The sequence below is a fragment of the Pinus tabuliformis genome, chromosome 2_2, assembly GCF_031772625.1.
Source record: "Pinus tabuliformis cultivar Carrire ecotype Pingquan chromosome 2_2, CPIR1, whole genome shotgun sequence".
Classification (NCBI taxonomy): Eukaryota; Viridiplantae; Streptophyta; class Pinopsida; order Pinales; family Pinaceae; genus Pinus; species Pinus tabuliformis.
Genome location: NC_142300.1, coordinates 983967176 through 983993875, shown reverse-complemented (window position 1 = coordinate 983993875; position 26700 = coordinate 983967176). Strand labels below are relative to the sequence as shown.

At 39.0% G+C, this 26700-nt stretch overlaps 1 pseudogene; it reads left to right on the top strand.

The window, feature by feature from the left end:
• Nucleotides 1-1885: 1885 nt before the first annotated feature.
• The window catches only part of LOC149196602 (chromatin remodeling protein EBS pseudogene), an 87779-nt pseudogene continuing 62964 nt past the window's right edge, over nt 1886-26700 (top strand).

Sequence of the window (26700 nt, the reverse complement as noted above, 5' to 3'; positions counted from 1 at the left end):
CAAGGAAAGGAGCGAAACAAATCATGGCAAGGGCAGGAGAAAGGTCCGGCGGCGATTATCTGCAGCTTCAGATGCTAGGTGGCGAAACTCATTTAAGAAGAAACGCAGGCGGAATGACAGATAACCGGAAGGCAGGGAAGGTGGAGAGGGAAGAATTAGTCTGGCAGAGAGACGTAAATCAACGACTCAGACGCTGCCTAAGTATTAGGATGGAGGGAGGAAGAAGGGGAAGACAGGAGAAGGAGGGGGAAGGGAAGACCACCGGGAGAGAGCAGGAACATATGACGGTGGCGACCGATAGCTCTGATGAAAAGGATATGGAGATAGGGAAGGAGGATGGCAGGGTGAGAGTGACCTTTGAAGTCGGGCAGAGCAGTAGAAATAGCAACAGAGGTAGGCCGGGTAAAAGAGGGAAAGGAAGGAGACGCAGAGGGCGAGGGAGAATGAGGCAGGAGGATTATGGTGGAAGGGAAACTCCAGTTTCTGATCAGCCGAAGAGAGGACGACGCTCTATCGGGCAGGCAGCTCAGGCAGCGGAGGCAGCCTACAACAAGGAAACAAACGTAGACGTAAGGAGGATAATCGATGCGTTGGAGAACAAAGTGTTGGAAGAACCTTCGGACCCTGAAATGGAAGAGTGGGATACCCTGCTGCCGAACCCTGGGAACACGAGAGGGAGATTAATGTTGTACAAGCAGGCATTACATATGTACTGGGTAATGAAGCATCTGCTTGCCAGGGCCATGGAGCAAGTTGCAGTTGAGATGACAGAGATTTCCCAAGGGGTGCCGGACATGAAGAAAGAGATGGCCAGCCTGCAGTTTATGACTCGGAAACAGGACATCAAAATAGAGGAAATAAGAGGTATGCTGAAGGATCTGATAAAAGCAAAGTGAGAAGAGGAGCCCAAGCAAGAAATTACGGTAGATTGAAGTGTCTGCCCAGTCTCTCTTTTTGTTTCTTGCATGCTGTTATAAACTGTAGTGTTCCTATGTTTAAGGTAGCTTGTCAAGTCTCTGATTATAGACAGCTAGGAACAAATTGCAGACAGAAAACTGTAAGGATTTTTGGATAGACGATGGTTTTATGTGGGATAAGTAAACAGCTCCAGACAATATTTTTGAGGGACCAACAGACCTGGTTTCCCTTCGAGGCAGGTTGAGGTCGTCTTTGCATGTATATTTTATTTTCGATGTATATAATAGAAATGGAAACGCCGTAGCTTACAAAAAAAATTATATTCATTTAAAAATTATGATAATGACTTATCAATTTTGTTTATATATTTTGATTTATGTGTATGATAATTTTTTAAATTCAAATGATATAGTAAATTTAGATTTATTAACAATTTTCCTTGCATATAAAAATGTATTTAAATAAAATTTAAATAACCATTTTTAATTTAAAAAAATAAAATTTTAAAATGATTAAATCATTACTAAATTATTAATATTATCAAAATTAAAAAGATTTATTTATATTTTAAAATTATATCTAATACAAAATCATATCAATAAAAATGAAAATTTTAGTTTAAAATAATTATTTAATAAAAATATAAATTTATTATGTTAGCTAGGAGTTAGGAATGGAATTATTGCACCTAAGTTCAATTATTGTAAGTGATATGAAACATAAATATCACTTTTGAAAAAAGGAAAACAATTAATTGTAAAATATATATATTAAAAAAATAAAATAATATATCTATATATATATAATTCAATTTTTTGACTAAGTGTTTCATGGGTTCTTGATAATGGTTTGGAACTACCAATGGTTTGCTCTGAGTTAAGATATTCAGGGATGGTTTTACATAAAGGAACGTGGGTTTTACAGAGTATTATGGATAGGCGCTAATTATGGTAGAAGCGACAGTAATATGGCTAAGACGCAACCTACTCAAAAATCCTTGGATGCGTATACCATCAAGGGAACTAAAAAGTCATCAGAGCGCGAGATTTGCTTATTGAAGCACATGTCGCATTCCAATAAGCCTTTGTATGTAGTTAGAATCGAGAAAATCAAGAGCAATATTTGGAATAATTTTTGTGGTACTATTTAAAAAGAGTAAGTTGTTTGGTGCTTTTGGTAATCTCTTTGTAAAATCATACAAAGTTCTTATGCATAAAAAAAATACTACACGTGTGTATGTGTATATCTTGCTAAGTTTTTAAAAATGCTGGCTTAGTTTATGCACAATAAAAATATAAGTTAGGGATGTTTTTATGCACAATAAAAAGATAAGTTAGGGATGTTGTTTTCTTTTAAGGAAAACATAGATAAAAATATTAAATAAATCATGATATTTTTTATGAAAATAATATATGTAAAGTTTTCTTATGAAAAGAGAAAGAAATAATCTATTTCATTAAAAAACTATTTCCAAGAAATTATGAGAGAAAATTAGATTATTAATTTCCTTGGAGATATTAGCATGATTCCTATTACACTTAACATCACAATAATAATATCCATTATATTTGAATTCTTGAAATGAATTTCTATGTTAATTTGTGAAAAGGAAATATTAATTGCATGCATCATTGTATTATATTTCAAAGTGAAATGTCCTTGCATACATTATCGTATTAGACTCTTGGATCAGGGAAAATATTTTGCATACATTATTGTATTAAATTCTTGGAAAATAAGAATGTGTGGTTATGCATGAAATAATGGTGCTTTGCATTAGGCCTTTGAAAAAATATTATTTAGTGAATGCACAAAGAACAACCAATGTGTTATAAATATATGTATTTACATACAAAGAAAATATTGATTGTGTGTTAGAATTCTTGAAACTGAAACTTGTGTTTAATGGCTATTATGTTTAAACTCTCCTTTTGAGAACATAGACGTGTATTTGCATGAAAAAATAACAATAGTTGATGAATTGGATTTCTTGAAAATAAATATGTTATTTCCTTGCATAAAAAATAGAAATATTGTGTTTGATCTCTTAAACGGAAATTTGATATTTGCATCCATGAAAAGTACAGGTAGGATGTAGGATCCTTGAGAAGAAATATGCATGGAAAGGAAATAATTATTGTGTTGGACCCTTTAAGGAGAAAGATGGATTTATGTATATAAAAAGAATAATTATTATGTTAGACCTTGGAAAGAAAACAAGTTATTGCATGTAATAAATGCATTAGCTTTCCTTTAGAATATCCACATACAAGAAATAATAACTAAGACATTAGTTTTATTTTAAGAAGAAAGCACATAATTGCAATTACAGTAGACATTATAAATAGCCCTAACTTGGAAAAGATGTTTTTTGAAAAAGGGACCTCCATTTTCATTCATGATAATGGTGTCTATTATGAAAGGTATATGCAGGTCACTGTTTCCCTACCAAACATTGAACATTCAATCATAAACATAACAATGTGTAACATTGGGTAATAACTATAACAACAATCATAGTAACAACAAGTCAAGTCTTGTAGAATTTCTAACTGTAGATCAACATATTATGCAGTATACTAAAGCAAAATACCATATCTACTTCTACCACAAACTTGTAGAAGCTTAATCGATTATGAGAAAGATAAAATAGAACCCATATAATTTAGAATGAGAAAGAAATCACACATGAAACACATAAGAATACTCTGGGGAAAGCCTCAGCTAAAAACCCCGATCTTTGTAATATCACACAAGTGGAAATATCTCAGGATTACACAAAGCTTTAGCTCATAAGATATCCAACTCTCAGTACAATCCCTCAATGTTGCTCATAGACTGAATAGACACAACATATGCCTTCCCTTAGTCCTCCAAGCCTCCTATTTCCTTGCGCAGTTTCTCCTGTGTCCTCAAGCTGCCACTGTGTGTAATAATCCCTCACACACTGCTCTCACCTCTGAAATAACTGCACAAACTTGAAGGAGATAATTCCTTCTGCGTGGATGAGTTTCCTTTATAGGAAAATTCCTCCAACTGAGAGTACACTATCCCTACCTCTGATCTCAACTAGGTCCCTAACTGAATTGACATGCATGCGTTATTTATGAGAGAATATCCAGTTATCTGAAGTGCAGCAGTTACATGCATGCATGCATTAACTAACTGAACTCGCAATCAATTCCACAAACTGTTGGAACTAATCTAACTAGACTTAACTAAGATAACTGAGCTAACTAATTACAACTCAAAGTACAACTCATCTTGATCTCCTTAATCAAGGGATAACTTCCTCAATCAATGGAGAAACTGTTGCATGTCTTGACATAGACTTCAAGTTTGATTTCCTACAACTAATTAACTCAAGATGAATTAATTAATTATTTTACAAATAGCTACTAAGATCAAATTCAAATTTTACTTGTCAATTTTAGTTCAGGGACTAACTAAAATTGGAATCTAACCCAAAATTCTATTTATAGCAATGCTATTTTTAGCATTTCCATTTTTCATTCCTTGTTGTTGTGTCTGACACTAGTACCTGAAATGATATTTATAGCAATCTTATTTATAGAATTTCTATTTTTAGCATTTCTTGTTTCTATTTTCAACAAGTCTCACAACAACACACTGATAAATCATTTCACAACAAGGAAATAATGCAACAGAAATAAACCTACACACACAACTAATCCAACAATGTTTGGTCAGGAGAGTGGGCCCAACTACCTGATCAGGGTTGTGGCAATATCAAGAACTATGAAATGCTTAGAAGATCAGAAATTGCATTAATCAAAATAAAATTACATAGGTATGTTGTTACAACTCATAATTCTCATGTATCTCTTAGCAGTGGCTTTCCCAGCCCCATAACACTACTTATAAATTTCATTTAACAACTGGAAATTCCTAAGATTATGGTAGATGTATGCCTACAAATACATAGCAATTCTCAAGATACAACATAATATAAAGATAGCACTTGTGTTGGTCGATAAGTTGAACCACTGTTGCAACTGATATCCAAAGATAGTGCTACTAGCTCGATAGTCATCATACGCTGAATCATGGTCTTGATCATCATTCCTTCGAATTTGCAAGGAAACGTAAGTTAACAAGTCGATTTAGGCAATAATCCCCTATGACTACGCTTCATCAATTAATAATTCACAAAGACATAATAATAGGTATACCTTTGTTGTTTAGAATACAAATTGACCAACAAGGACATGAGTTGAGTACACGAAAGGGATAAAAAGGTAGGTAAAAAGTAGGAAAATTTAGCAACCAACAACGACATGCTCAGGTTTAATATTAGGGTGATGGGTTTGGGCTCAAAATGTCATTCAATTCAAAATGTTTGGCAATTATGAATCATGGAGTGGTTTTATGACATGAGTTGTTGGCATTATGCTTACTCTCATTATCCATATGAAAAAAATGGCCACTCAAACACAACCGAGATATTATGGCTAGAGGGAATTGCATCCCATCAAAGGCACCATCTGGCTCACAGGTTGCTATCATTTATAGTTGGGCATCTTTGAAATAATTCAATGTGGTTCTCGATGGAGAAATTTTGGCATTCAAGTGCAACAAGTGACTCGAGACCTCATTTCAAGTAATGCTTCACATGGTCTTGTTGAAAAGTGTAGCAAGAAAGGATTAATTTGACTTTGCCTTGGTCAAATTAAGAAAATTTGAATTTGCACATCAACAGACAACTTGGAGGTAGTTAACTTGTGTGACATGGCTCTTGTCACTTATTTAGCTCAATAAATTCGAGTTACAAGGCTTAGAGTTTAGTTAAGAATGTGTCATTGCTAAATTTTCATAATCACATTAATTTATATCCAGTTGTGTCTAGTTAAACTATTTCTAACAATTAGAGGAATTAGTGGAAGGTTAGTTGTGTAGTGCGACAATAGTTTAACTCAGTGATCATCAAGTTAGTTGATCAATCAACCAAAAATAGCTAGTGCATGTAGAGAATTATAGTTCCCAACTGTGGTGGAGATTCTAAGGCAATGTAACAAGCAATTGTAAAGTAGTTTTATTGTACAGGTATTGCATGCATTCAGATGATAAATCCTTGGAAATTTCACAAACAATTAGAGGAAAATTCCAAAAAAATAGGAGCTAATTCTTCAGGATTTGCGCAAGGAAATAGGGGCTCAAGTAGAGGCTGAAATTGAATAAGTTTGGGTCATAGCTTCTTAGTGAATAGAGAGAAAGGTTATTCAGTTGCATGTTGTGCTCAGTGTGGGAAAGAAATTGTAATACATTATTTGTTCATCTTATTAATGCAAAGAGGCTTGATTTGTTTTCCCCCAGTTGGGTTCCCATAGAAAAATATTGTGTATGTGTGTTATTTCTTATTGCATGTTTTTTAATGTTGTTCTAGATTATGAATTAAATTTCGGAGATCAATAGAGTAGAATTGTGTCTCTTGAATTTAGATTAAATTTCTTGAGTAGTTTCAATTCTATAACTAAATTTCTACATGGTATAAGAGTGAGATTCACATTAGAAAAAGAATTTCGACGTTGTTTCTCAGGAGGTTCGAATTTGAAGCTTCAATGTAGCATGATCTCTTCAAGGTTGGGAGAATGGACTTCAATGGATTGAGACTAGAGTATGCCTTCGAAGGCAGCTCTAATTTCATTGCATGGAAACATAACATGGAGGTGGTGCTTTGATGATAATGGCTTGCTGGAATATGTGAAGAAAAATATTCCAAAACCAAGCTCAGTTGGTGCCAAGAATCGAGCCCAATGGAAGAAATATGTCACCAAGGTGAGGAGAATTGGATAGAGTGCAAAACTACATTGTCTCAAACCTCCATGAGAAAGAAATTCCTTTCACAACTTGCAAGGAACTAATAGAGTTATTCGAGAATAAAAGTGACCACAGAAACCTAGTCCTCAAAGAAAAACTTCAAAACATCAAGATACAAAAGAATGATACTATTCTAGAGTATCTCACCAGATTTACACAAGTTTAGGATGAGCTTGGAGGGGTTGGTGTCAATGTTAGAGAAGATGACTTGCTAAGCCTAGCTCTTCTAGGCCTTCCCAAAAGTTGGCATAACTACCAGGACTCGTGAATGGGAGGGAGAGAATTACTAAATTGGGAATGCTTGTTGTCTGATTTTGTACAAGAAAATATTAGGCAGAATACCAGAGATGGAAGTTCATCCAAGGGGGAGGATGAAGAAATTTTTTCATTGGTTGGAAAAGGAAAGAAGGGAAAAGGGAATAAGTCTCAAACCAAACTAGAATCTAGCCAAGGGGATAAGAAGAAAGACTTGTCCAAAATAAAATCCTTCAATTGTCATGAATTTGGGCACTATGCTACAAAATGTCCACACAAAAATTTTGGAAAGAATAACTTAGGAGGAGAAGTAGGTGAGCCATTCGCTTCATAGTTTGAGCTAGTCTTTACCCTTATCACATGCATGGCCAACACGATGATGGGGAGTGTGTGGTACTTGGACTCAGTTTCCTCGTTCGACATGGTAGGGTGTAGATTTTTTTCAGTGACCTAGAGGAGAAAGATATCCAGATGTATACTGAGCTTGGGGATGACAAAAGGTAGAGTGTTGTTGGGATTGGTACAATAACCTTTAAGAGGGTATCGAGATCCCCTCTTCAGCTCAAAGATGTCATGTTTGTGCCAGGACTAAAGAAGAATATCATCTATGTAGCATTTTGGGAAGACCGTGGTTATGATGTGATCTTCATGATTCTTCTATGTAGCATTTTGGGAAGACCGTGGTTATGATGTGATCTTCAGCAAACATAAAGAATTCCTAAGACACATAACCACTACACAGGTGAAGCAGATCGAGGTTTGTGAGAAGAACCTATATAAATTTGATGTGGAATATTGTGATGCATTAAACAGTAAGGAAGAGAAAATGCAGAGTCGCGATGTCAATGGACTTTGGCATAGTAGATTGGGCCATTTACATCATGGCGCCCTGAAAATTATGCAAAAAATAACCACTAGCCTCCCTAAAGGAGCACTTGTGCAACAGGATTTCTGCATAGGTTGTACCTTATGGAAGTATGTGAAATACACATTCCATGAATGAGAGAACAAAGCACATGTAGTCTTGGAAAGAGTCCACTCTAATGTTTTTGGACCTTTATCGACAACCTCTACTATCAGACACAAATATTTTGTTATTTTTATTGATGATTTCTCAAGGAAGTGTTGGATATTCTTTATGCAGAAGAACGATGGGACATTCTCAAAGTTTGTAGAATTCAAGGCACTAGTTGAGAAAGAGACCGATAAGAAGGTGAAGGATCTTAGGAGTGACAATGGAGGTGAGTATGTTTCAAATGAATTCAAGGAGTTCTATGTGAAATAAGGAATTCAAAGAGAGCTAGTAAGACCCCACAAACCACAACAAAATGAGGTAGCTGAGAGGAAGAACCGAAGCATTATGGAAGTTTCGAGCGATATGCTACATGACCAAGGCCTGCCACTACATTTGTAGGTAGAGGCATGTAACAAATTAGTCTACTTGAAGCACCAGAGTCCTCATCAAATTCTTGGTATGATTACACCAAAGGAGGGTTTCTTAGGGAGAAAGTCGAATGTGTCTCACTTTAGGATTTTTGGAGCCTCTATTTACTTCCATGTCTCTAGAGATTCGAGGAAGAAAATTGAGCCGACAACAGAGTTGAGAGTTTTTGTGGGTTACACCGAAACTCAAAACGATTACGATGTGTAATTACCTTCCTTAAGAATAACATTTATGTGAAGGGATGTAAATTTTGATGAGGAGGAAGTGATGCGGTGCCCTCCTGAGAGGAAGCTTTAGATACCACTGGAAGAGAAGATTTTAGCTACGAAGGAGGAGCCTCAGGTAGTTGTGGAACAATCACAAAAAGAGGATAAGAGAGGAGGCAGAGTGGAGACATCCACTCAATCATAACCACCCAGAGCAAGTAAAAAAAGAACTAGGGAAGCCGATAGATTAGTGCAGGATGTGAGGGAGAATGTGGGACCTCCTTCAAATTTGTGCAGGCAAAGAAGGTCACCTATGAGGTACACTAGCTACATGGCTCTAATGACTGAGCTGTAGAGACTGAGCCATCCTCTCTTGAAGGAGGAAGTTGAGAAACTTGTTTGGGTTGATGTAATGGGGGAAGAATATGAATCCATCATGAAGAACAGTGTTTGGGAAGTGGTCCCAAGACCAACACATAAATCAATTGTAGGTTCGAAATGGATTCTCAAGGTTAAGCATGCAAAAGATAAGAGCATAGAGAAGTATAAGGCCAAATTTATGGCTAAATGATTATCTCAAGTCGATGGAATTTACCATGAGGAAACCTTTGCTCCCATAGCAAGGTATTCATCCATTAGATCAAATCTCACACTGGCTACACAGAAGGGGTGGAAAATCCACTAGATGGATGTAAAAATGACATTTCTCAATGGTGTTATTAAGGAGGAGGTGTACATTGAGAAACCATAAGGTTTTGAAACATTTGATCAAGATTTTAATATGTACAGCCTCAGGAAATCATTCTGTGGTCTCAAACAGGTACCCTGTGCTTGGTACACCAGGATCGATAGTTAACTCATTGGTTTGGGATTCACCAAAAGTGAAGCAGATGCGAACCTTTATCATATCTTGGTAGAAGGTAAATTTCTTATCATTGTTTTATATTTTGATGATTTAATATTGACAGGTAATAAGCAAGTGTTCATCTCTTGCAAAGAGGACCTTGCCATGGAATTTGAAATGAAGGACATGGGTCTCATGCACTACTTCCTCAGGCTAGAAGCATGGAAATATGACGAGCGATTATTTGTGTCTCAACGAAACTATGCCATTGAGATACCACAGATATTTCACATGGACAGTTGTAAACCCATGGGGACTCCTCTAGTGACCAACTAGAGGAAGGAGACTGTCATTTCAAGTGAAGAGGTGGATCTGCTACCATTTATTGACAGTTAGTGGATTAACTTATGTATCTTGTGAACACATGACTAGATATGTGCTATGCAGTCAATCAGTTGAGCCAAGCTATGGTTAGGCTAACCAAATTATATTGGAAGGAAACTAAACATGTTTTATAGTACCTAAGAGGCACTAACCATGGATTATGGTACAAATAGACAGAGAGAGTGAAGCTATGTGGCTTCACATATGCATATTGGGTGGGGAGTCCATCTGACCGAAAGAGTACATCAAGTGGAATTTTTGATTTTGGGTACACAACAATTTCCTAGTATAGTAGGAAGAAAATATTTGTGGGGCTCAACTCAGTAGAAGCAGAATACATGGTTGCAATTCAAGAAACATGTGAGGCAATATAGATGAGAAAGATACTCTTGGGACTATTTTTTCAAATGATGGATCCAATTGTGATCTTTTGTGATAATCAAATTTGAATTAACCTCTCTAAGAATCCTGTGTTTCATGACCGATCCAAGCATATAGATATTTGGTATCATCATTTACGGGACTATGTGCATGGGCAGATAATGTTGCTACAATATATTCTAGCAGAGGAACTAGATACAGGCACCTTGACAAAGGCTTTGTCATGGGGGAAGTTCTAATTCCAAAAGTGTAGGATATGGGTGGTTGATAATCCCTTTATTGCTAAGAGGGATTGTTGAAAAGTGTAGCAAGAAAGGCTCAATTTGACTTTGCCTTGGTCAAATTGAGAAAATTTTAATTTCCACATCAGCAGACAACTTGGAGGCAGTTAACTTTTTTGAAAATTGGATAAACCAATGCTCCCCATGTGTTTCGCGGCATGGACTAACCACTTATCATGGATCCTTATCTCTAGTGATGTGATCGTTAACTAACGCCTTTGGGTTTTGGTCTAATGACAATCGTGATTCCCAAGAAATGGTATCAAAGCATAGGTCACAAGTTCGATACACACTTGGCTCGCATTCGGGGGAAGATTGTAGGAAATTGGATAAACCAATGCTCACCATGTGTTTCGTGACATGGAAAAACTGCCTCTCTTGGATCCTTATCTATGGTGATGTGATAATTGACCATCACCTATGGGTTTTGGTCTAATGACAATCGTGATTCCTTAAAAAATTGTGTGACATGGCTCTTGTCACTCAGTTAGCTCAGTAAATTTGAGTTAGAGGGCTTGGAGTTCAATTAAGCATGTCTGATTGCTAAATTTTAGTAATCCAATTCAAATATATATAGTTGTGTTCAGTTAAACTAGTTCTAATAGTTAGAGGAACTAGTGGAAGGTGAGTTGTGCAATGGGACAAAATTCTAACTCAGTGGTCATCCAATTAACTGATGAATTAACCAAAAATAACTAATGCCTGCAGAGAATTCAAGTTCCCAACTGTGGTGGAGATTCCAAGGTAGTTTAATATGTAGTTGTAAACTAGTTTAAGTGTACAAGCGTTGCATGCAGTCAGATGAATAATCCTTGGGAATTGTGCAATCAATTGGATGAAAATTTCTAAAAATAGGGGCTAATTCTTCAAGATTTGTGGAAGGAAATATGGGCTCAATAAAGGAGGAAATTGACTAAGTTTGGATTAGAGCTTCTCAGTGAATAGAGAGAAAGGTTATTGACTTGAAGGTTGAGCTCAATGTGGGCAAGAAATTGTAACACATTCTTTATTCATCTAATTAATTCAAAGAGGCTTGAGGTGTATTCCCTTGTTTGGTTCCCCTAGAAAAATACTTTGCATGTGTGTTATCTCTTATTGCATGTTTGTGAATGTTGTTCTAAATTGTGAATTAAATTTCGCAGATCAGTAGAGTAGAATTGTGTCTCTTGATTTTAGATTAAATTTCTTGAGAAATTGCATTTCTATCACCAAATTTCTATAGGTCGGGGACTTAGAGCCTTGCTTCTTGGTTGATTTTGTCTAACACTCATGGTACCTCTATGAATTATTGTTTGTGCCTCTTTTTCAATATGTCGTTTTCAGCTCTTAAATGGTATGTGGTTCGTGACTTCTTCCTGGATGATGATTCAAGGCTCGTAGCTGCTTAGTGGTTGGTAACTCCTCATTGTCCCATGGCTCATTACTCCTTAGTGGATGATGGTTCATTTCTTCTTGCTTGGAATTTGTGGTTTCCTGCTCGTCCCAGGTCATATTATCATCCACTGTTGTCTCAATTAAACATTGTTGGTGTGCAAGATTCTAATAGATAGGAAATTTGTGACACAATGGCAAACGAAGACCCAAGTAACATCGTCCCTTTTGACAACACCCATGAAGTGAGTGAAGTATCACTAGAGACGATAATTTGTGACTTTCAAAACTAGGTTTCTACAATCTAATAGGATTTTCTTATGACTTGCAACACACTACTCTTGACTAACACATGATACAATGACTAATTGTTACTACACATTGCACATAGTGTTAAACATGTTTACCCAAGCCACAACGCAAGTTCGCATCAACTATGTGTGGTATATGACACCATATACAAACTCAGTTTATTGAAGGAAGAGTCAACACTGAACTCTCTCAACTCTAGTATTGACACACAACATTAATTAACACATGGACTCACTAACATTCAATTGTCCCTTTACACCCATTCAAAAATATTAAGCACATACAACATTACGGGTCCATACCAGATCATGTCATCGCCATACACAACAATTCCATAGCATACCATTAACGTAAACATTGAGTTTATAAGCCAGAGTTAATAACCATCAACTTATCACAAATGATAACGTAAACTAACAAACAAACAAAAAAACTCACACTGATATGCAACAAGAGGATAAATTAACTTCACCAACCACTGGTTTATATTCATATTAGCAGAGAGGCATGGTATCCAAGATTACATATGTTAATTCAACCAGCTTGTCGGTCTTCCATGATAGCTCTAAATACCAACGTTAACTAGACTGTAACCATCAATACTAAGATCATATAACCAGAGACCAAAACCATTACAACAGAGTTACGATTCAACAATAGACTTAACTACATACACACAAGTTACATCTAAAAGAAACAGGTTTCACATACAGATTCTATGACTCACATTATTTTATGCTCAGATGTCCCAAAACCACTCAACATTCCACTACCCTCCAATGTTGCTAATACTTATGCCCAACCCCTTCTTTGTCTTCAACAAGCTATCTTATAGCTACTTGGAACCCTCTTGAATCCATTCAACTTCCCACCTAATCATTCCAGTTGTCCTAAGAAACTGTTAAGATATTTCCTTTGTCCCCTTGAGCTATCCCATGCATGTTAACCATTGTCCAAAATATCTCTTCCACCGTTTGGCTCCACTCCACTCCGTCTCTTCCTTCTTCAAAATTATCTCTAACCATGCGCTCATCACAATCTCCTTAGTCGAGTCCATCCTTTGCAAAATCATAACCATCAATATTCGTTTGCATGCATCCCCCTTCCTTACGTGCCATTGTCACTTTTCTATGTGGAGTCTATCTTTTTCATGCCCTACGTAGTGCACCAAACCCATGGCATGCTCCATTTACCATGCCATCCCTATGTTGCACTCTATCTTGTCTATCCCATTCTCCTCATCCCTGCTACACAATCCTACAATTCCAAAAAAAATCAAAAAATTTATGGGCTTCAATAGGTCCCTAACATAAAAATATGGCTCGTCCTTGAGCCACTCAATCCTTATTTTAACCCCATGGATCTAGGACCTCCAATGTCACTAAGGTTGTCTCCTTTCCTTTGGTATTGCGGCACCAAGAGGAAACATAATGCTTGATCAACTTGTATCTCTTAAAACAACCGAAGAGGCATCAACCATGTTCCCCTCCCCCATAATAGTAATCTTAGAAAGAGAAACTTGGTCACCATTGTTTCTTTAGGTCTAATAGCTATGTCTATCCCTAACATCTATCTCCTTCATGTAGTTATACCCATTCTATCCCTCGACGAGTGGAAAATACCTTGAGTTAGTTGTTTTCTTCATGATATAAGCCTCAGCCTTATCCTTGGGCTAAGACGTGGGAATTTTCCTATGCGTCTTCATACTTCACTATCATGCACCGAGACAAAACCTCATCTTACTTCCAATCCTTCTGGTGTGGATTGCAGCGAAACCATCCTTCCATATGAGGTTACGAACTAACTAGTCTGTCTATATCCTTATGTGAGAACCATCCTTATGAGTGACGAGGATTATCCCTTTTCCAGATTCCCTAAATGAAATCCTTCCACCTCTCTGTACTTATATCTCCCATTCCCGTTTTTCTTACATAGGCCTTTTTTCCATAATCTCATTTTCCATACCCACATCATATTTTCAACATTCATGCCTAGGGTTGTTCCTTCCGTCATTCCTTGAACTTCCTTTTCTCTTTCTTTCGTGTTATCTGTGTGTACCTACAACTATCCTCTCTTCATCATGCTACCCTTACATGATTTTCTCCTTTCTACTTCACAGTTCTCCTTACTCCAACTATTCACCTATGAGTCTCAAACTTATCCTTAAACTCTTGCTTGTTCTCCTTAAGGCCCATGAGTGGTAACTCATACAATTTCCCCCTCCCACTACATCATCATGTGTCTTGGTGATTTCAACCTAGTCATCATAGGTTTCTGATTTGAATCACCTCAATTGGCATCAACCTATTCCATGGTCATTTCCAAGCTTAGACTTATATGATGGTTCACATGAGTGATATGACACACTAGTCAGTCCCAAGTGAGTTATATCTCTTCACCTCAGTATTAACTCTCCTTGACCATCTTGTCCCAATAATCCATTGGTGGATTGATATTTTGCAGGTTGTCTCCTACCACAAAAATGAGATTTGGTGATCTGTTTAGTTGCTTTCTTCCCTTTCCCCAAATATTTCCTTAAGTGGATTGGTCATTCCAGTGAAGGTTTTATATTGTGACCTTGTCCTTCATTGATGTCTCTAAGCTTTCACATGCTAATCTACATTGCCTTTAATGCTTGGTATGAAAACTCATTTTCCTTCATGACATTTTCACAATATTATTTGTTAACGATATTTCCATCAACATAGTGCATTGCCTATCTCTAACCACACTCATGTAACTTATGGCTTAGCCTCCTTCCTTCCAACACATTGGATAAGTTCACCCCTCTTCTCCCATCGTTCCCATCCTTTCCCCACACATAAGCATTCTTCTGGCCTCCATATCTTTGACCTAGGATTCATTAGTGCTTCCCATTCCCCTAGCATCACCAAGAGCTTGATCCCAATACAATGAGCCTGTAACCCTTTTAATGATATTGTTGTTCTAGTAAATTCATAGTAGTCAGCATGTTGTTACTTTCTTCAGTCTGGATATTTACCTTCGTTGCCTTGATTGGTTTTGTATACTCCTTGAACAACAATGTCAGTCCCTCCACTGCGTTCTCACCTTCAACTTCCATAGTTTGAATATTTTAGAGATCATCATTGTCCTCTTCCTCTTCTTCCACATTGTAGCATTCCATAAAATCTGGTACCTGTTATGGGTGTTAATTTCCGTCACATAGCGGTTCATCCATGGTCATGGCTAGATCAACAATAGAAAATATCTTTCCTCATAACACATTTAGAGATTCCTCCAATGTTGGATAATCTACTTCAAAGTTAAATGTCACCCTAAAATTTTGCGCCACTTCATCCTAATCTCGTGTTCCACTGCACACCTCCAATTATATATACTAGTTTGCTCGGATAACATCTAGGGTGTGGATAAATCAATGTGGCCATTCTTACTATGGTACTCATCCCCTAGTTCATGCTAAGACACACTACTTCAAATGGAACCTAGGGAAGTTTGTACATGAGTATTTCTCCCTAGGGACCCCATAGTTAGTCTTGAACTTGACTTTCAAAAGTTCTTTACATTGTCTCCATCCCACGACTTTCTCCTTCTGTGAAACCCATCATTTGGTTGTTGTAGCACACAACAAAACATCTAGCACAAGACTCCTCATACTCTTAAACATAAATATCTATGTTGTTAGCCCTTAAAAGCGAGGTGGATTATGCACGTCAGTTCCTATACATTGCACCATCCTCGTAACATGTGTGCATCTCATAGTGTTGACTTCATGCAGTTGATTCTTCCAATTCTCCAAGGCTTCTTCTGAGTAAGAGGCACATGGCCTAATGATGCATCAGCTCAACACTCTATCAGCGATCATATTTACATAGTCATCAGTCGAGCTTTGAAATTATAAATATTATCCAGGTTCTCTCAACTAAGCTCACCTTTCACAAGATCAACATATTGATCCCCTTCACATGGATCTAGTGGTGCAATGAATGAAATGTCTCTGCCCTTGAATATGATCTACCTCCTCTTTAAATTGATAATTACCTAGTTATCAAAGGCCTAGATGACCCCCAAAAGGTTCAAATATGGATTGATATCATTTACAATTTTGATCACCTTGAAATTGCCAGTGGTTGTCACCTCATCAATGTCCACAGGCACTCCTCAAAATCATTTGATAGGAGAAATATGATGTTGATTGGCCAATTTAAGAGGGGGACTAGGTACTTCCCTATTGATGCAAATTCTTTAACACCTATTGCTAGGAAGGCTAGCAAAAGAAAATGCAAAACTTAAATCTCCATTATGTAACAACCACCATACATTCAAAACAAAACAATTTTAGAAATACAACAAAAATAGCATCTACTCTTAGTAAACTAGGAATAAGCTACATCACATAGAACCTACTATAACTTAAACAAAACATAACCACTCTCAATAAAACAAATAACTGCAATAAATACACAATAAGGCACTGCTAAAAATAACCCACATAACATTGGAATTCAAATTCCTTTCATTGACTGGAACACAAATTGACATAAGGTACAACCATCCCTACATGGTGGCAAGCAAGCTACATTTCCATCCACCTACTTCTTCTTCACTTAGACCTTACGCAACCTCTAGAAAAAATAAGACAAACCTGAGATATCTAGAATTCTTCTTACATAATCCATAACCCTAGAATCAAGAGGGAAATATTTTAATCATTTCTAGGAAATATATTCTAACAAAATTTCCCTCCATTCTACTTACAACACGTGTCATTTCAGTTTCATCAAATTTCACATTTACATTAATTTTCATAATTAATCTTCTAATTAACACTTAGGCTCCAACAAACATGGATAATATCTCCTAGTTTTGATATTGTCTAGCTAGTCAGTGCTTTTGTAACTCTCTGCATAATAGCTTCAGCACTAGTCATATTTTTGTTGTGTCAGAAATGCTTATCAATAGAAACACTTGTAATTTGAAGTAGCTCAATCCGTGTTACTGGGCTGGTTTCCTTACTGGGTGGTCTGTAAGATAGAGGTAAACTATATGTAATGTTTTGAATCAATAATAGTTTGGGCTCTTACCTAAGCCAAATATTCAACAAACCTAAGCAGGATGGACTTTGTAAACCACTCATGCAACAAATCATTAGGAAACTTGGTTTTAAAGAGACATTGTCTTCTTCTCCACTCACGAATATGATAAAAAAACATGGGTGGAGGTGTCCTGATAGAAGTTAACGAGAATGTCAGTTCTAGTTTCATACCTAATAGGAAGTTGATAATGATTAACAAATTCTTGTTCTAAAGATATGAATTTATCATAAGTGATTCTCTCTACATCAAGGTACCATTTGGAGGCACCACTAGTAAGAGTCCTCTAGAAAATATGAAGCCTAATTCTATAATCCATGAAAGATTTGGATGAGAACCATAAGTGGTAAGTGGTGGTATGAGTTCCAAGGTCTTATTTAAGTTTACCATTAAACTTGGGTATGCATGCTTGCAATTTAGGTTGGACCTGGCACCATGGATGATTGTGCTTAATGGGATCATTCATCTACATTGAAATATCAGGTAGTGCAAGGGTTTCCAAGCAGGGTGAATTGAATGATGCATTGGGTGGGGCGGGGTGTAGGTTGCCCCTATGACCCAGGTGGAGGAGGTGCTCCACCCATAGCATGGTTTCTAGTGGTGGTTTGACTCAAGGAAGTGGGTTGACTAAAGGTGTTAAATCTAGCACCCATGTAAATATAATGAAGGTTAGTGCCCCTAGGGAGGATGCCCCTAGTAGAAAAATGATTCTTAAAAGGTTATTGACCTCCCGTGCCAAAGGGTGTGCCAAAAGGTTGATAAAAAATATTGGTACCCAAAGGATCAAACATGTTGTTAGGAAAAGTGTTCCAAACCCCCTGGACATTCCAAGGATAAGGCATGGTCTCTTAGAATTTAGATCCCCTTAGTGGTTGATTTCCCCAAGGAGGTGTGAATAAACTAGAAACAAAGGTGCCCCCACATGAGTTAGGGAATGGAATGGACTAGTTAAAATGACTCCAACCAAATGGAAATCCACCATTGGATATGAGAATACTCCCTATTGATATGTAAAAACCAATAGTGGGCACTTAGGACACATATGTGAATGTGGAGTTCAAACCTATGACTTGTGACATAGGTATGATACTCATAGTAGAGAGATATCCTCTACCAAATATGAATGGAGGGGCATGGTCGATGATGTGGAGGTACCTGTAGTGGATGTACTAAGTGGAGGGAAAAGGATCTCAGAATATTCTACCACAAGGAGAATATATTCTTAGTGAACGCAGTGTGGATAGGAGTTGTGGTCATAGAGGATAGTGTAGTAGTAGTAAAAATAGGTGTGGACACACTAGGTTCTACCATGGATGTGGTACTAGTCACAATGGACTCTGGGTAAGGACTATGAAAAATCTAAACAAATCTACACCCCCACCTAAGGAGATGGCTTATGAGGTATGAGTAATGGGAGGATGAAGATGATGTGGAACACTTTCATTAACCACCAAGTGAAGGAACGGTTCAACCCCTTGAGTATCACCCAAAGTTACCCTTAACACAAGTGTGTCTATGGTGGTGGAAGGGTTAAGTCTATGTCTATGGGTAAGAAAACCATCCTCATGAGGAGTGTCAAACAAACACATGGCAACAACAAAATATTAAAGATAAGTAGGAGAATACATCTATTATTTGACAATGATATACATTTATAGCACATTCATGTGACCATTGGGTTCCACATCCCAAGGTCTCTTGGACTCTCATGGTTGTTCACATTCTACACCAACCCATAGATGATTAGGTGTCCAACATTCCCCCCCTTAATCCAAAGGGTATGTATGAGTCCAAGAAGGGAGCTGTAATAAAAAATGTGCAAAAATGCATGGTAGCACTAGGATGAATGTGCTCTCTGAAATGTTGGTATAAGGGAGTTGGTTTAATGATGACCACCAACACTAGAATGCTTAGTGCAGTTCCCAGAACTCTTCCAAGTATGGCGTGAAGCTCAGGTCTTCTGCTAGAGGAAGTTCTCCTAATATTTTGAAGAGGGAAACCTTCAATCGATAAAGGGAGGTCTCTCCCCACATAAAAGGGAGAACCTCAACTTGAAAAGGGAGATCTCAACCTGTGATGGTTTAAGGATGACCAACAACTCTAGAATGCTTAATGCAATTCCTAGAACTCTTCCGAAACTAGCAAGAAGTTGAAGTCTTCTGCTAGAGGAAGTGTCCCCAATTCTTTGAAGAGGTATCACCAATTGAAGGCATGCTCAGGCTCGCTTGATGTGGCTTTGAAGCTTGTAGATGACCATCATTACCCCCCTGTCAGATACAAGGTGAGATGATAGAGAAAACTCAACTGCAAGACTGTTCAATACTCTAGAACAAGTTCTGACATATGACTGGAATATCTTCTTGGTTGTTGATGCCCATTTCCAAGAATCGATCCATCCAAGATGAATCTTTGTTCTTGCTGGAGGTTTGTTTCTGAAGCATCTGTTTGAAGAATGACTGGTTTTATGACAGTTTTTACATGGATGAAGATCAAAACAGTGATCTTTCATATGGCCAACTCGGTCACAGTGTTTCCATTCCACAATCTGTTGTTGTTGCTGCAGAAGAGGGGCAGAAGCTGAAGGTGCACTGTCATGAAGGAATCCAACACTCTGAAACTAAATGGGCTTTGAGTAGTCTGGAATGTGAAAGGACACGTCCTTGCCATATCCAAGACCAATTCTATGCTTTTTGTGGACAAGCTCTTCCCAAGGTCTGATGATGGGCTTGGGAAGTGCAGACTGAATTTCTGCTTCTGTATGAAAATCTGCTTCTCAAATGAGCACTTGATCTGAATCAACATTATCGACTTGATGACTTGCTGGCTACTGATAGGATCCTATTTCAAAGTGAGATAGGGATTTTTCTGAATAAGAAAAATTTTAGAAAGATGCCTTTTCTGTTGTAACTCATCTTGCCGAAGTTGAGACTCCAGTTGCAAAAAATCAATGTTTTCTTGTGCACTTTGTAAACTGTTTTTAATGTCAAAAAGAACGTTTTTGTACATCATTGTAAATCAATTCCTTGTCTCTGCCAATCACAATTTATGCAATCGACTTCTTATGTCCTATTAACAACTTGTTTCACCAGCATATCTTTGAGTGCTTTCCATCCTCAAAATTTCAACACACCAAGGGATGCACCAGAATTAGCTCCAATACATTTTAACGCACAAAGCTAGTCAATGAAATCACTTCTTTAGTCGTAATGGTATTCACTTAAGGATTTGGTATATCTTGTTGGATACCTATACCAATAGGTTTCATATTTCATGATTGGCAAGAGAAAAGCCAAATATGCTCTGCTCTGGTATCCCAAAGATCCCATATTTCCTAGAAAGCAAGAGCTGGGTAAAGTGTTTCAAGTATTGAGGACCTTATTTCAAATTTTGTGGATGATTCAACAGTCTAAACTGGATCATGCCATGTTTCAATTTTGAGTTGTAGAATAGAGAAAGAGGTCTGTCCAAACAGCTTAATCTTGGCAGACAAGTAGTTCAGGTAGAGAAGCAAAGGTTCCCAAAAGTTTAATCTGGGACCTTGGAAGACATAAGGGTAGAAGTAGATAGAGAGAAAAGGAAAAAGCCAAAGAAAAGAAAAGGCAATTGAGGGTTGCAAGTCCAAGTGCCCCTCCAAGAAGAAACAAAAAATGCTAGGCAAAATAGTTGGGTAGGCAGTTGTGGTTGCAGAAAGAATATGATCACCATTACACAGGTATCAATAGGTCTCTTGCCAAGGCAATAAATCTATCAGCAAACAAAGTGGTGAATTCCATGAACTCACAGCAAAGAGGATCACTAACTTCTTTTTTTTTTTTTTTTTCCCTCTCTAGTCCATCACTAACACCCCCTTTCTAATTCCCCTCCTTCATTCATATAAACTCCTAATTCTACTATATAACCTCCCCTATCTTACCCCCACCCCTAATAATACTAACACTAAGGTGTATAAAACCCCAAATCTTATGTATATTCCCTCCCCTAGGCATAATAGCCGTGTATTTTTCAAAAGGGACCAAAATGGCATCTGGCCACTTTGGTGAACCTATTCCACTCTATTCCCCCTTTGCTGCAAGCTAATTTACCCTCAAATCACCTCTGCATTGATAAAACCCCCTCTCCAAACCCCTTTTGCCTATAAAAACCTTTGCAAAGGTTAATACCCGCCTCTGGCACGTTCCCCAATCCTACCACATTATTGGTTAAGCGAAAACATTTGAAAAACCCATAAAAACCCACAAACTTTAATCTTTTCCGCCCGCAGTATGAAGCGCGCATCTTTCTCCTCCGCCAGCCGTCGGATCAAGCCCATCAGATCAGACGGTCCACATTAATATCGGAGCGCATCCGTTGGCGGCACTTTAACCTCCGAGAAAGTGACGTTGCGCCTTGTCACGCCTCCTCCACGCGTCAATCGATCAACCATCTCGGAGCCGAGTCTTACAGCTTCTGCGCCGTACCTAAACCGCCCCGAGAAACCGCGGCGGTTAAGGCCTTAACCGTGACCGCTGCGGTTTGACTGCCACCTACCCGTCGCTGACTCGCCGCCACGTCCTTATCTGCTCGTACCTGCCTTTGTTATTGGTCCACCTCACTGCTGACTGGGTTGCCACCTCACCGCCCCTTTGACCAGTCACCCACTGCCACGTCGCCCGATGACGTCAGCAGATAAAAGCGCCAAATTGGTAAAATAACCCATATTAACCAATTTTCCCGTGTTTTTTACCACTTTCACTGTTATTACTGTTGGACGCTCTGCATGACCGTTTTCACTCTAATTTTCGCCAACCAGTCTATTAGCCCGGGCGACCTCCTCAAGCAGCAACTGTGCACCTTTGCTTCAACCTCTGCTCATCGAATTACAGGTATTTAGACCGTTTTGCCCTCCATACGACCTTCATTAAGCTTGAAATTGCTCAGAGGGATAGTAGAACCATAAAAACGGTATTTACACCGTTCATTTCCATTTGTTCATCAACCATTGTCATTGTGAGGGCCAAGAAGTACCTGCAGAGCTTTAGAAACCTGCAATTCACATAAAACCACTGTAATTCTGCGTTTTCCCGGCAGAGTTCTTAATAGATATAATTCACCCGATTGGAGAGTTCAGTTAGACCACAGAGAAGTTCTGTCACTAGACTCCAGTAGTATTTCAATTGCTATTGAGAGAATTCCCCTTGGATACTCAAAACATCAACTGTTTCCACAGAGAACTGCCTCCAGACTGTGTTTTTACCATTCCACCTGTCCACCTGCAATTCTTGCAACTTGAAGAGCTATGGAGACCCCTATTGCACTGAATACTAAGCCCATCAATGCTCCTCACCAGGAATTAGCATGGAAAGCCCTGGGAGACATGGACTACCAAATGCTGGATTGGTTCCCCATGGGAACCACGTACAATATTCAAATGTTGAATGAATTAAGAGCCCAGCACCTCAGTGGGGCAGATATCTTGGGGATTTGGGAGTCAAATTTGCCCATATACAACCTTCCCCAAGTCAATCCTATGCCAGAGCTCATTTATAGCTGCCAGGAATGCTATGACCCCAGCCAAAGAGCAGTCATGAGCCCCACAGGCCTAGTCCTGTTCCAGATCACCCCAGAGAGCATAAACCAGATGCTGCGCTTCAAAACAGCCAAGAAATTGACCCCTCTATCCATGCAGAATCTGATTAACAGAGGGATCAAGTTGTCCAGTGACCAGATTATCAAAATCAACCAACTGTTTGTCACACCAGGCTCTGAAACAGTTAGAACCCCTCCTATTGGGTACCAATATCTAAATGAGTTGGGCAGAATGTTGGTGGATCTAATTGGCTATGTCCTAGGATTCAAGGGGTTGGAAGATGTAGATGACAGCATAATGGCAATGCTGTCTATATTTGCCCCTGGTAAGCCTCCAGCTGTGCAGTATGATTATGCAACTTACATAGCAGAGAAAATCCATGAGCAGTTCATGAATTTGAAAAGGGAGAGACTGTTCAGGTACACCTCCTATATATATCATTTATTCCTTTTCAACCAGCCAGCTACCTTCTCTGTTCCTTTGAGGCCACTCAATGCCCAAGGAAGCCCAAGATCAGTTGTTTTCTGGACCTCTGTTTTTCATTCTACCTCAGTATCACCCTATACATACTGTGAGTTTATTGATTTATTTGTTCATCTAGCCCTAACAGCGCTGCAAGGTACTCCTCCTCCTAGATTAACCGATGATATGAAGAGGATTCTACATTTGAACAAATCTTACAATATTGGCAACTGGTACTTCTACCAGAACCACACAGACATTAGGATATATGGCTGTGAATTGAACCCATTTAGGTTGCCGAGGTATGTCCCCATGAGGCTTTTTGCCTTAGAATATTTCAGGCAGTTTGGGAACTCAGATTACCTTCACTTTCAGAGTAGAAACAAGAAGTCACAATTGAAGGTAAGAAACCAGCTAGGTTCCTTCCTATATAACAGGAAAGAGGAAGGGTGGAAAGAGGCAGACAGCATCCTGGAAGGCCTCAGATTGCAGACCAGTTTTGAATGGATTCCCTATGACCCCAATCATTCTATCTCCCTCAGGAGAATTAGATACAAATTGGGCAACTATGCACATAAAAGACAACCTGAAATTGAAAAGTATGCCAATGCACTAGATTGGGAAGAGGGTACACTAGTAGAACAAGTCACTAAGGAAGAATTACTTGAGAAAGAAGCTAGGAATGTGCAAAAAGAAGCTAACTTGGAAACTTGTGGACAGGTGCCCCTCTCCTACAGAAAGCAAATTGGAACAGCTGCTAAATCTTCAGCAGCACAGCAGCAAACTACTGAGAAGACACCCCAGGCAGCAAGCAAAGACAAAGGAAAACAGGTGGAACAGCCACCTATATTGACAGAAGAACAAGTTGACACCTTGCTACAGCAGCAAGAAGAAATGGAACAGCAAGAACTGGGGCAGCAACAAGAAGAAGCACAGTCCAGTGAACAACAGCCCTTGCAGCAGGAAAAGGGGACAGATCTACCTAGTTACACTGAGCAGCAGCCCCAAACAGAGGTGCCTCCCAGGACAGACACCAATGTAGACACCTCAGTCCTCCAAACACCACAGAAGGAGGACTTGACCAGGAAAAGGGAGAGAGAGACCCCCCACACCTCATCCTTCATCAGAGGAGAGAAGAGACAAAGACTGAATGACTCCCAAGAGGAGGACATAGCAGTAAGGCAAGCCATGGGCATGGGCCCACCCAGTGGAGAACTTTCGGCCAGCTCATCTCAGCGTGGACATGACATGACTATGGGAGGAGAGGTCAGCTCCTCCGGTCAACATAGAGAAGGGCAGTCAAGTATAAAGCAGCAATTCATTGACATCAAAAGGAGGAGTGATCCCATAAAAGTGCAGCTGTATAATCACTTGTTAAACCTAGCTCCTAGCAACCAGCAGAGACTCATGTCTGCTTTCGATGTGAGCGAAGGCAAAATGATAATGAGCCACTTCATGCCCACAACTTTGCATCCTCAGTCCACCTCGGACTATCTAAGAACCAACATGGAGGTTCTTGCCAAAGACATACACCCTATGGACAAGATTGAATTACATAAACAAACTGGTGAAATGGTGTATGCCTCCCTGGCAGATGAGACATTGGAGAACTACAAACTAAAGAGCAGCCTGGATAACACAGCTTCTCAGCTGGAATTAGAAAGAGCATCATCACAAGCCAAGGACAATAGGATCAAGTCCTTGGAAGAGGTAATTATAGATATAGGGCATGATCCTAAAGATGTCAAAGGCATCCAAGAACTCCTGAAGATAAGGGATGCAGACATGGCGGCCCTAAGAAAGAAAATCAAACTCCCGGCCACCATCCATCCACAAACAGATGAAGTTGCCCAGCAAAGGCAAGAAAAGGATACTACAGACCTGCTGGTATCCCTATACAAAGAGCTGGTTAGGACTCAAGACCAGCTAGGACAAACTGAAGCTGCAAAGGCAGCACTACAAGAAGCACTGAAGCAAAGAGAAGAGGGCCAACCCTCCCAGCCTCCTCCTGTGATAATAAATCTTGAGGAAGTCCCTCCAAAGACTACTCCTCCTCCTCAGCAAACAGAAGCTACAGCACCAACTACAGCGCCATCCACAGCAACAACAACTACAACATCGGAACAGGCTACTAGTTTAGACATGCAAAAGCTGCAAGCTGAGATCCAAGCCATGGAATCTCAAATGAAAGAGCTGGATGAACTTAAGAAAACCTTGGCTAAGGTAAATGAAAAGTTTGACAAGAGCAAACAGAATGAGGCAGCCAAGGAGAGAGAGGTAAGAGCTCTTAAGAGGAGAATTGCTGAACTAGAGAAAGAGCTTGCACTAGAAAAAGTGACAGCTCAAATGAAAGCAGTGCTATGGAGCAACATTGGGCGGTCCATTGCCAACCAGTGGCAATATATTGAGACCATGGATGAGCAAATGGTGCTCATCACTAAAGCAAACAGAGAAATACAGAGAGCCAGGGCAAGCCTTGGACACATGCCAGAAGCTGCTACTAGGATGATCAATATTCTGAACTATAAGACTAGCTCTCAATTAGCTGTCATGGGAATCACCAACAGGACAGAAACAATTGCTGTAGCCAAAAGAGTCATAACATTGAGGAACTTGGTTGGAACACTGGAGAGGAGGACACAGGATATGCAGACTGAAATCAACAGATTCCTGGAAAAATTCGTGGCACTACAGAACAGAGGCCTCCCCAGCATTTTAAGCAGTGTAGGAAGACTGCTCACCCTAGACAATTACAATAAGAGAATTGATGCCCATGCAGTAGCAGAGATTGCAAAACCGCCCAGCACTTCAGCAGACGCAGGGCCAGCCACCGGGCAGACTATGTATGACAGGGTGGAGAACCTATTTTTCCTCATGAATGAAGTTGAGCATTTGTTTGATACACCACCTAACTTCTTCAAATTCACAGAAGCAGATGAAACTCTAGGGGCAATCTTAGCACACCAACTGCCCACACAGGATGTCTGGAGAAATTTGACACAGACAATTTTGTCAGGCCAGAATCAGTAGCGCTAATTCTCCAGGCAAATGAGCATACATGCGCAGGCACAATTTTGAAGAAAGATATCTACAAGGAAGAGGCAGAGGCTGAGCCAACTCAGCAGGACCATTGACTCACCACAAGCAGCAGTCACAATCACAGGTGACAAGTCCAAGATACAGCGTACAAGCCTTAAAGACAGGTCTTCCAGCATTTATTCAGAATATCTCGACCGACTTAGCTGTTTCCAAAGGCTAAAATATCTTCTGACAGAGCATTAAAATGCCTGTACTCTGTAATCAATGCTGTATTAAATTTTGGTCATAATATCTTAAGTGGTTGGTAAGAATGTAAAATCTGAGATA